Here is a 12,102-nt window from a genome sequence, read left to right on the forward strand (position 1 = left end):
GTAGTTTGCATATTGTCTCTCCCAGTAAAATGTGAGTTCCTAGAAGGTAGAGAACATTACCCCAGGTTTTAAAACAGCACCTGGCACATACTAAGGGTTTCAGGGGTGGGGAACCTGGGGCCTCAAGGTCCCATGTGGCCTTCTAGGTCCTTGAGTGTGGTCTTCTGACTGAGTCCAAATTTACAGAACAAATCCTTTTAAGGATTCAGTCAAAGGGTCGCACTTGAGGACATAAAGGGCCTCGAGGCCAAAGGTCCCCTACCCCTGGTTTTAAAGGCTTGTTGATGAAAATTATGTAAACTGCTAAAATCTATTAGGACCAGAGAGTCAGGGGAAGATAGGAACATACACCAGTCACCTCCTGAAAAGAATGCCAAATGGAATTCCCAGGAATGTTATAGCCAAAAAAATCCAGACTTCCATGTCAAAGAAAAAAAATTATCGCAAGTAGCTAGAAAGAAGCAGTTAACACACCAAGAATCTTTACTTTTATACTAAAGTAGAAAGAAGGAACAAAAGAGAAGGAATTTACTTTTTTTCCTCCATAAATGGAGCATGTGTGTGAGAAGAAAAGTATACAAATATGGAGGAATGAGTAGGAGGAGCCAGTAACAGATAAACCTTACTTTTATAGGAAATGGAGAAGGAAGGTTTTCTCTCTCCCTCTGTCTCTTTCTCTCTCTCTCTCTCTCTCTCACACACACACACACACACACACACACACACACACACACACACAAGAGTCTGGTATAGAAAGAGATCAAATTCAATAGAGACTGCAGGGTGGAGTGAAGCACAGGCAATTAAGAAGGATATCAGAGAATGAGTAGCTGCAAGGAAAATAAACTTCTGATCCTGAAGGGAAAATTAAAGCGGATGAGAGGAAGAAAACAAAGAATTAGACTTGAAGGGAACAAATTATGGTACATAAATGTTATGGAATACTATTGTATCCTAAGAAGTGACAGAAGGTATGATTTCAAAGAATCCTGGCTGGCATGAAATGATGCAGAGTGTAGTGAGAAGAACAATAAGGCCAACTGCACACAGAAAAGCAACACTGAAAGACTTAGAATTTCAATCAACACAATAACCAACTATGTCTCCAGGAGACTATGATAAAGTATGTTACCTACCTTCTGACAAAGAGGTGAGTATGAGAAGGTGAAGAAGGATATTTCTGGACATGGTCCCAAGTCTCTCCCCACTCCATTGTGCCATGAAAGTTATTTTCCTAAAGTGCAGATCTGATCATGCTCTTACCCCTCCTTGAGCCTCCACTCCCAACAATAGAGTCCAATGACTTCCTACTGCTTCCAGAATCAAATACAAAATCCTCTATTTGGCATTCCAAGCCCTTCATAACCTAGTCCCCTCCTACATTTCTAATCTTCACACACCTTATTCCCTGACACATCACTCATTAATCCAGTCAGACTGGCTTCCTGACTGTTCCACAAACAAGATACTCCATCTCTCAGCTCCAGACATTTTTTTGGCTGTTCCCCATACCTGGAGTGCTCTTCCTTCTCAACTCCAACTACTGACCTCCATGGCTTCCTTTAAATTACAACTAAAATCCCACCTTCTATAGGAAGCCTTCCTCAACCCCTCTTAATTTCAGCACTTTCCCTCTGTTAATTACCTCCTATTTATCTTGTACATATTTGTTTGCATGCTGTCTCCCCTATTAGACTGTAAGCCACTTGAAAGCAGGAACTGTCTTTTTGTCTCTTTTTCTATCCCCAGCACTCAGCACAATGTCTGGTACATAGCAGGCACTTTCAGACTCTTCCACCTTCTACCACTATAACCCAGCAACCTCTACTTCGCTGAGGTTCATTACCCCACCAAAAATGGTAGGAACTATCTTCTGACTTGCCTTTCTCAATGAATTTAAGCACCTAGCTCAGTTTTTCTCTTTTCCCCTACCCCTGCCTCATATTAGGTGACTACAACACAAACATCTAAACAACTCCATTAAATACCTTAACGGTACAGTTCCTCAACCTACTCATTTCCCTTGACCTACAACTTCAACCCTACTTTAGTTACACACAGAAATGGTCATAACTTTAATCACACAAATGTTCCACTTCCATCTTTATGAACTTTGAGGTTCCTTTGTTTGATCATAGTTTGTTGCCATTCCATCTCTGCTTTAACCTGTTCTTTGTCTTCACCAAGATTTCTTAATCTCTCTATCTCAATTCTTTCCCAAGCTATCATCCCTGCACTTGCTACATTCCCTGTCTTTCCACATCTTGATTTTTGGCAATCAGTTCATTCATCTTTACGCTATCCTCTTTTCTAAAGTTCCATTCCCCCTTACTCTACTGCCAATCTTGCCCTAACACACCCCAGCCTTGGATTATTCACTATGTACTGTCTGTGCCACTGAACAAAGCTGGAGAAAAATTATTGAACTGTGATGACTGGGTCTGCTATAAATTTATGTTATATTATCTCAATGGATCCTCAATGTGATGAGACAATTCTTTTATACCTTTCCTTCCCTCCTCAGACTATGCAAATGAGAACCTGCCTTATCTTTCCCCACTCCAGTTCATCTTCCTCCACTCCACTGCCAAAGTGAACTTTCTAAAACGCAAGACTGTCCATGTCATTCTCCTTCTCAAGAAATTCAAGCGGCACCCCTTTACTGTACTTTAACTATAGAGGTATAATATAAAATATATATTTTTCTGAATGTAAAATCCTCTGTTTAGTTTTTAAAATTCTTTATAACCTAGTCCCCTTCTACCATCTAACACCTTACTCCCCCCTCCATATAATCTATGATCCAGTGACTGGCCTACTTACTTTTTATTTCCACCAAACGCTCCATGCATTTTCACTGTCTGTGCCCCATGCCTGTAATACTCTTTCTCCTTGCCTTTATCTCTTGGCTTTCTTCAAGCCTTAACTAAAGTCTCAGCTTCTACAAAAAGTCTTTTCTAGGCCTCTTTAAGCTTAGTAACTTCTCTCTGAGAAAATTTCCACTTTATCCTGTGCATATTTTGTTTGTACACTGATTTTTGTCCTCATTAGATTGTGAGCTTCATGGGGGCAGGATATGTTTTTGCTTTTCTTTGCATTCCTAGCAATACACAATGCCTGGCACACGAGAGCTTAAAAATGCTTGCTGACCTGACCCTTAATGAAAATGTAAGAAAGACAGAGTTACAACAGAGGGAAGCAAAGAATAAATGGTGCAATGGTGTTAGGCACATACATGAGCAATATGAGGACTGAGCCAGAGCTAGGTAAAGAGTCCAAGAGTCCAATTATGCTAAGAGAGGAGTTTAATAACCATTTCCAGGATTCCACAGGTACATTTAATAACTGCATTTCCAAGCTAGGCTACCTGATGATTTCTAGATGTTAAAGCTAAAAATTAAACTCTTTTATTTAGGATAATAATTCAATAAACATTTACTAAATATACTGAATATCCACTGTATAAAAGATATTTGCTAGGTGATGGATATACCAAGAATAAAAACACTGATGTTCCCTTAATGAACACAGTGGAGATATGTACCAAATATTTGTTTAAAATATGATTAAGTGACCAGAAAGAGTGGAACATGATGCTAAGAAAAATTCATGGAGAGAAAGGTCACTTCTAGTGTGGAAAGAGCAGGGAAGCTTCTTGGTGGAAGTGGAAAGTGAGAGGAGGTTTTAAAAAAAAAGAAGGATTTCAACAGTTGAAGATGATGTGGGGAAGAATTTGCTTCAGGGATGGGAGATAGGACATGTGAAATGTGTGGTGGCAGTAAAGGGCAGCACAAGATTAAGAGAACAAGTAAAACAATCTGCTTAAAGCATGGAGTGAAGGAAAGGGAGTTCTGTGAAATACAAGTGGGGAGACAGGTTAGAAAACTGTGGGAGGAGCTGTCTGCTAGGCTGAAGAGGCTCTATTTGATTTGGTAGACAATGGGGTTAAGTTTTTTGAGTGACAATGACCATACATGCAGCAGGGAAAAATAATTTGAGTAAAGGATAGATTAAAGAAGAGACTAAAGACAAAGAGACTATTTACAATAGTCCAAGACAAAAAACAATAAAGGCCTTTATCAAGATTGACAGCAGTGAAAGAGGACAGAAGGCAATAAATGCAAAGCTTATTAGAAAGGTAAAATCAAAGGATTTGGCAATGACAGAATGAGAATTAATGATTTATTAGTTTAAGACAAACCTTGCAACTCAATTATTAGTACTCTGCCATATAAAAGCAAACTAAATATATGAAATGTCATTTCAAAAGTAGCAACTAGTATCATAAACAATACAGACATAAATGTAAACAAATTATAACTGAGAATGTGAAATGTGATTAGTGCAGCTGGGTGGTATGATGATTACAATACTGGAGTTGCAAGTCAGGAAGACCTGAGTTCAAAGCTTTCCAGAGATATTTACTAGCTGGGTGATTCTGAGTAAGTTACTTGTTTCCTCATCCATAAAATGGAGATAACTTGAGCACCCAATAAAGTTACTATGAGAATCAAATAAGATAATATACATAAAATACAATGCTAACCTTAAAGTATTACACAAATGATAGTTATTACATAATGACAATTAATGAACTAATTGTTGTTCCTTGCTTAAATATACCAGCAGAATTTTGACTAGGATACACATGATAAAACACCTAAGATATACGAACTAATGTCCTATATGCCTAAAATTATGGGTATGACTCATATACCTGAACTTTCTGGATGATAAAAATTTAGAAATTTTTGACACATGACATGAATTGGTTTTTCTGAATTCATATTTATAGAAATAACTTAAGAGAATCAGAAAGTCAAGTCAAAAGGGCTATCTAGGTTGCATCTTAGGGGCCTCCTATTCAGTTTAAAAAATAAATAATATTCCCCTCCCTTTCTGTGCATGCACAGAATTTTTTGGCTGATGTCCTCCTATCTTGAAAGCCCTTCTCATTATACATCTAACTCCTACCAATCTTTAAAAGCATATCTAAATTCTCTCCTCGACCATGAACGTCCTTCCCTCATGATTCTAAAAATGTTTTTTTCTGTCCTTTCTGACTACTCCAGTATTGCTATCTATGCCACATATTTGAACAGCTGATGATATTCAATTTAATAATTTATCATATCTTGTCTTGTAATGTTCGCTAAATGTTTCTTCTCTCTAACCACAGTTTAAGTCCTTTGAGGGCAGTGACTTCCATGACAGATTTTATTCTGAAAAACAGATACATGGAAGGCATTTAATTCGATGTAGAAGGTCTCAGAAACATGAAGGAAAAATATATAGTGCTTCCCTTTCCTGAATTTTAACAAGAGCATTCACACATCTCATCTTTAAGAATAATATATCAATGATTTAAATGTTAAGTTCTAATCACAATCTTTTAAGTTTTAAGTAAGCATACTATGAAAAAGAGAAATTTAATAATTTTTATATTCATTAAAATCAATTTAAAAATTCTTATGCTTACCAAACTTGACATTACTACTTAGCACTGACAATAATTTTCCATAAAAAAGGAACAAACATATAATAGAAACTTCGAGGTTGGGTAAACTAAGACAAATATAACCACCTTAAGAATGCTTCCAAAAACACAAAAAATATTGTCAAACACATTCCTTAGTAAATAATTAGTACATATTCAAACAAACTGATGAGTGTGTATGAGCAAAAGACATATAATTTTGTCCTAGTGCAGGAACTCTCTCCACCAACAGATTCTATACTGGGTCTATGATTTAGTACTATATTTAACTCACTAAGCAGTTGCCTGGGAACAAACACATAGAGGTTAAGCGATTTACCTAACATATAGCTAGTCAGGGTCAAAGGCTGAACTGAATATAGCTCTTAACTCAAAACCCAGCACTGTATCCACTACCCCACACAATACTTCTACATATGTATGTATAAGAATGTATAAATTCATTTGCCTATAATATCAGTGAAAAATAAATTCATATTAATAAGTTTGATTAAATTTGACTTAGCTGTTCCAAAACGGAATGACTGGCCAGAGGTAAAAATGGATAAGAAAAGTAGACTTCTCTTTTTTATATGCTAACTTCTTCAAAAGTTTTATAGTCCTCTAGGATTAAGAAGAAATCATGGCAATTACTAAGACAGTAAAACCAGTATTATGGGACTCCTTGGTGGTCTGATTTCATGTCAATACTCCAGTAAAAGTCATTGAAAAGTTTTGTAATCCACTAACAGCCTGGCTAATTGACCCACTGGAGATGCTTGGACTAAGTAATTTATTTATGCCCTTATTTTTGACTTTGCTGCAATGTACAAGAAATGCTTTGAGAAATGACACTTCCTAATGATAAATGTCAGAGAAGATGTAGGAGAATTGGAACACTGTTGGAGTTACAAATTGATCCAACCATTCTGGACAGCAATTTGGAACTATGCTCAAGAGATGTAAAACTTGTGCATACCTTTGATAAAGCAATACCACTATTAAGTCTATATCCCAAAGAGATCGTAAAAAAAGGAAAAGGACCCATATGTACAAAAATATTTATAGTAGCTCATACTATGAGTGGCAAAGAATTGGAAACTGAGGGGATGCCCATCAACTGGGGAATGGCTAAACAAGTTGTTGTATATAAATGTAATGGAATAATACTGTTCCATAAGAAATGATGAGCAGGCAGATTTCGGAAAACCTAGAAAGACTTGCATAAACTGATGCTGAGTGAAGTGTGCATAGCTAGGAGAACACTGTACACGGTAACAGCAACACTGTGTGATGACCAACTTTTTTAGACTTAGCTTTTCTGAGCAATACAATGATCTAAGACAATTCCAAAAGATTCAGAATGGAAAATGTTATTCACATACAGAGAAAAAAACTGTGGAATCTGAACACATTTCAAAGCATACTATTTTCTCCCCTTTTTTCGTTTTGTTTCTCTGGTGAAAAACCACCCTTTTGTTTTGATTGTGGAAATTTGTTTAATATGATCATACATGTATAGCCCATATCAGATTACATGCTGTCATGGGGAGGGAGGGGGGAAAATTCAGAACTCAAAATCTTATAAAAGTGATGTCTAAAACTTAAAATAATTTTTTAAAAAGAAAAAGAACACTTCCTGACTCCAATCCCTGCCTGCTGCTCCATTTCCACTTCTAAATTCTCTCTCACTAGCTATTTAGATAGGTAAGCAAATATGTACGACAACCCAACTTCTATATTAACAAAATAAACTGACTAGTATCAGTAAGAGCCTAAAAGACTCATTCCTCTTCCTAACTGCCTGGTTAAATCGTTAAGGCTTGATTACAAACATATATTGATAATCTTTCACCCACTGGTTTCACAGTTAGACAGTCAATACTTATTTAGGACCTACTCTAATTCCAAAGATCTCTACCTCAAAGGAGTACATGAAGACATGTAGTTAAGCAGTCTGTTTAGGATGGCTATACACTGATTTCTACCATTTATAATACTTAAGCCACCTAATAGTGTGGTTGTAACTGGATCTTATCATTTATAATCAATAAATATTTATTAAATAGAAGCTACATGCCAGGCACAGTGCTAGGCACTGAAGATGCAAATTCAATAAAGGAAAATAATCCTTATTTGCAAGAAGCTTACATTCACTTCTAAGGTCTCAAACTTAATCATCTTCTTCAACAGTATACAATTCAACAGTGTCTTAGTTCCAACAGTATTTCTTTAACCTTACTCTTGGAATCTGCTATTTGCCAAAACCTGGGATCCTCTTAATTTCTTAATTCTTAAGCCTAAATCTTCAATCCTATTTCCACTTCCTTGCTCCCCAAACTTGCTCCAAGAATGCCTTGCGATTTCAATTTTTCCCTCTCCACTGGTTTCTGTATAACAAGCACATTCAAGTCTTCCACACATTCTGAAAACATCCCTTTGATCCTATATGTTTAATATATATCATCTCTCCTCCATTTCAAAGGCAAAGAAAGAGCATATAATCACAACCTCCACTTCCTCTCTACCCATTCACTCAATACCTTAAAAATTAATAGAAGTCACTAGTGACCAAATCCAATGGCCTACTCTCAGTCCACAATTTTCTCAGCTATTTGATAGCTGTATCCCATTTCTTGATATCCTTTCCTTCCTTAGTTTCTGTGACAACACATTTTTCTGGTTCTCTTCCTATTTTTTAATTTTTCTTCTTTTGTCTCATTCGCAAGCTCTCCTCCTTTTTCCCCTCAACACAGGTGTACATAATGTCTTCTTTTTGACCTCTTTCTTTTTATAACTCTCCCTTGGTGATTTTCTCTACTCTAGTTACCTTTATGCTGGTAATTCCTAGATCTGTATTCTCCAGTCTTTCCTGAGTCCCTGCTGAACCATCTGCTACCTGAATATCTCCCCAATATTTAAAACCTGCTAATTTCCCATCATTCTCTGGTTAATTAGGCTCAAAATCTAACTATTCATCACTAGCTCCCCTCATCTCATATCCAAGTACCTTCAAGTCTATTCAAGTATATTTCTACAATACTCCCCTTTCAAATGAATTCTTCCTCACACACTTCCTGGGCCCCAATAATGCCAGAGTTCACAACCTCATTATCTCTTACTTAGGAACAACCTACTTAATCTGTTCATCTGTAAAGTTTCCTTCCACAACAACATAATTTAAGAGTTAGATGGGATTGATGAGAATCTACTTCAACCCATACCTGAACAAGAATACTTACAATAACATTTCCCAGTGATAACAAAGCCTTTGTCCAGTGAACTCTAGTGAAAAACACACTTAGCAAATCCAGTATGGGATAGATTTTAATTGCTAGGAAGTTTTTTCTCATATTAAGCTTGAATCTGCCTTTTTGTAACTTCTAGCCACCATTTCTAGTTTTATTTTCTAGGGGAACAAGTCTAATCCTTCTTATAACTGATAACTCTTCAAAAGCTTGAAAATAACTAGTGCGTGTCCCCTCAGTCTTCTCTTCCCCAAACTAAATATTTCCAATTACTTTATGTGAACTTCCAAATGGCAAAACCTTGAGGTCTAGTGTCATTTTGGTTGTCTTCCTGTGTATGCTCTCTAGCTTAATAGAATCCTTCTGAAAGATGCCACTCAGAAGAGTACTTGATTTAGGAAAGTATTACCTCCCTATCTTGGACACTGTACCTCTTAACCAAAGACTAAATCAACTTTTTCTCAGTAGTATGACACTATTGAGTTGGTGGTCAATTAAAACCTCAGAACATTTTCAGATGACATGCTATCTGCCACACTCATTCCATATTATACTTGTGAAAATGATTTTTTAAAACTCAAGTGCAAGACTCCACATTACTTATAATTACATTGATCCCAACTGAATTTTATCTTTTTATAATTATGCTAACACTCTTTCAAGATTTTTTTGGATTTCTGTTGGTTTCTCCTAGCTTTGTGACATTTGCAGATGTGATAAACATGCCACCTGTATTTTTATCTAAGTTACTGGCAAACGTTAAAACAGTACAGGGCCAAGCACAGATCGCTAGGACACTGCACTAGATAACAGTGGACCATTAATAAATTTCTTACTTGCTGGGTCTGGCAACTTACGCAGTTTCAAACATATCTAAATATATTTACAACTACCTTACATTTCTTTCTCTTGTCTGCAAGAACAGTACGTGATTGCCAAATGCTTTGTCAACATCTAGGTAAACTACATCCTCAGCATTCTTCTAATCTACAAATCTAGTGACCCTGGCAAAAAAAAAAAAGAAAAGAAAAAATGGGCTAGCCAGCATGACTTATTAATCCTCTTTTTAACATGTCTTTTTTTTTTTTCTGGCTTGCCTTAACCCACAGAATTCTCCCTTACAACAATCAACAACAACAACAAAAAATAACACTGGCCACATCTAACAATGTAGGCTTCATTCTATACCAATAGCTTACTTCCTCTCTGCCAAAAGAAGGAAGCCATTTTTCACCAAAAGTTGTCTAAAGTCATAAGTGATTACTGCATTGGGAAGAGATCTGATATTTCTCAGTGTTGCTTTCCTTTACATTCTGGTGGTCACTGCATATATTATTTTCCTGATTCTGTTCATTTAAATTTACTTGATGCATTTTTGATGAAGCTATACCAATTCTTTCTTTTCTAGATGTCAATAAACCATCTTTTTTAATAATATACTCTAGTGAAATTTAGCTCACTGGTCTATTTTTTGGATTGCTCATTCTCTTCATTTTCTGAAAAGTGAGACAACATTCTCTCTACTGACAGTGGCTCAGCAATCATACCCACTACTTCTCAGACACTTTACACCACAAGCCAATGCAAGACTTATCTGCCTAAGGCTGTCTAATCTTGTCACCTTCCTGATCAAAACCTTCAATGACTCTCAGTTGGATACTGGATTGATACAATACAAACTTCTTTGCCTGACATTTTATGACCTTTTCAATTTGCTTCCAAAACCTACCCTTCTCCAGGCCTATCTCATACTACTTTCACTTGTTTACACAGCTATTCCTGAACCCTAGCCCACACTTTCCTAGAACTATGATGTTGTTCAGGTTTTTCTCCATCACTAAAAAGTCATCTTCCCTTTTTCAACCTATTGAGGTTACTTTACATTCAAGGTTCAGCTAAAATGCTAATTTCTCTATATTCTTCCTCTCAACCAGGGAGAGATGATCTCTCAGTCTTTTAAAGTGTCACAGTTTTATGCATTCTTGGTGTTATTGCTATCATATTTACCTAGAGATGGAATTTAATTCTCCCAACAGATTGCAAATTCCTTGAGGGAAAGATGTCTTATTCATCTTTATAACTCACTAAATAATAAAGTACCTAAAACAGCTCTTGTGTATAGAAGACAGTTAAAGTAAACTGAATAGAATCACCAAACACACTGAAAGTAAGGAAACTCCCTGATGAGGTTTTCTCTCATTGTATGCCTGGGCCAAATATAATCACAAGGTAATACATCTCCCAGGTTTTGGCAATCAGTATTGTCTAATGATGGGATCCTCATGAAGTGGTTCTTGTGTCTGAGGTCACCTTAGTTAAGTGGCCAGATAACTTTTAGTTAAGTACTGAGTCTAAAAGTTTTATGGCTGTGCAACCATTTATCATTTCCTTAGAGTTTCCAGCCACCATGATGATATGAGTAGGTAAGAAAATATCTAAAAAAACCCAACAAAACAAAACCACCTCAATCAGTAAGGAGAAAAAAATTAAGGGTTTTCTTTTCCTCATCCATCAAGAGCTGGAATCACAAGTCTTTCTTAAACAAATAATTAAGCTGAATAGGAATAAATGCTAAAACTAAAGCCACGACAGAGAAACTGAAGCACTTAGTCCCCAACACTGAAATCCCAAGTTGTTCTGAATAGTATTCTTGCTGAGTCTCACAAAAGCCCAAGGAAACAAGGTGATAACCTTCTAAATTCAACTCACTATTTTGTGAAGGCAATTTTTTTTCCACTGCTAATTAAACTTCTCCTGCCACTACTGCATTTTCATTAAGTACTTGCAAACTGTCAATAAGAGACATGAATAATATCACAATTTAAATTAACAAATGTTAAATCTTCTCCAGAAAATGCTATTACAATTAGTAAAATTGGTAAGTTTTGAATTTCATTTTCTTTCTATTTCCTCTGCCCACTATTTGGCACAGATATGAATGAACGTTTAGCAGTCTGACATCAAGAAGGAAAAAGAATGGCTAATCTGATTAATCTGCCCCTGGAATAACCAAGCACAGACTGATAAAATATTTGTAAAATTTCAAACATGATGTCCATGCTACTGTAAGATGTAGTACTCTAAACATTCCAATCAAATACAATAATTATTTGTGCAGTGGAAAAAGCACTGAATTTAAATTCAAAGAACATGAGGCCAAATCCCAGTTTGGCCACTTATTACTCTAAAACCTTAGTCACTTAACTAGACTAAGATGAATCTAGACTAGATGAAATCTTTAGTCCCTTCCAGCCTTATATCTATAATCCTTTTAAGGTACAACCAAGTTCTATTAATTCCAAGTATTCATGGAATGAGGTATAGTTTCCTTTTCACATCATTTATCTAAAATACAGGTAGGAAAGAATCCTTTCTGTA

The 12,102-nt window shown here is 36.2% G+C and overlaps 1 protein-coding gene across 12 annotated transcripts in view; it reads right to left on the reverse strand.

Moving 5' to 3' along the window:
* Positions 1–12,102, reverse strand: part of REPS1 (RALBP1 associated Eps domain containing 1) — a 107,472-nt gene that overhangs the window by 21,708 nt on the left and 73,662 nt on the right. The gene's annotated exons all lie outside the window — the stretch shown is intronic.

This window comes from Notamacropus eugenii, chromosome 2 (assembly GCF_028372415.1).
Source record: "Notamacropus eugenii isolate mMacEug1 chromosome 2, mMacEug1.pri_v2, whole genome shotgun sequence".
In the NCBI taxonomy this organism is placed as follows: domain Eukaryota; kingdom Metazoa; phylum Chordata; class Mammalia; order Diprotodontia; family Macropodidae; genus Notamacropus; species Notamacropus eugenii.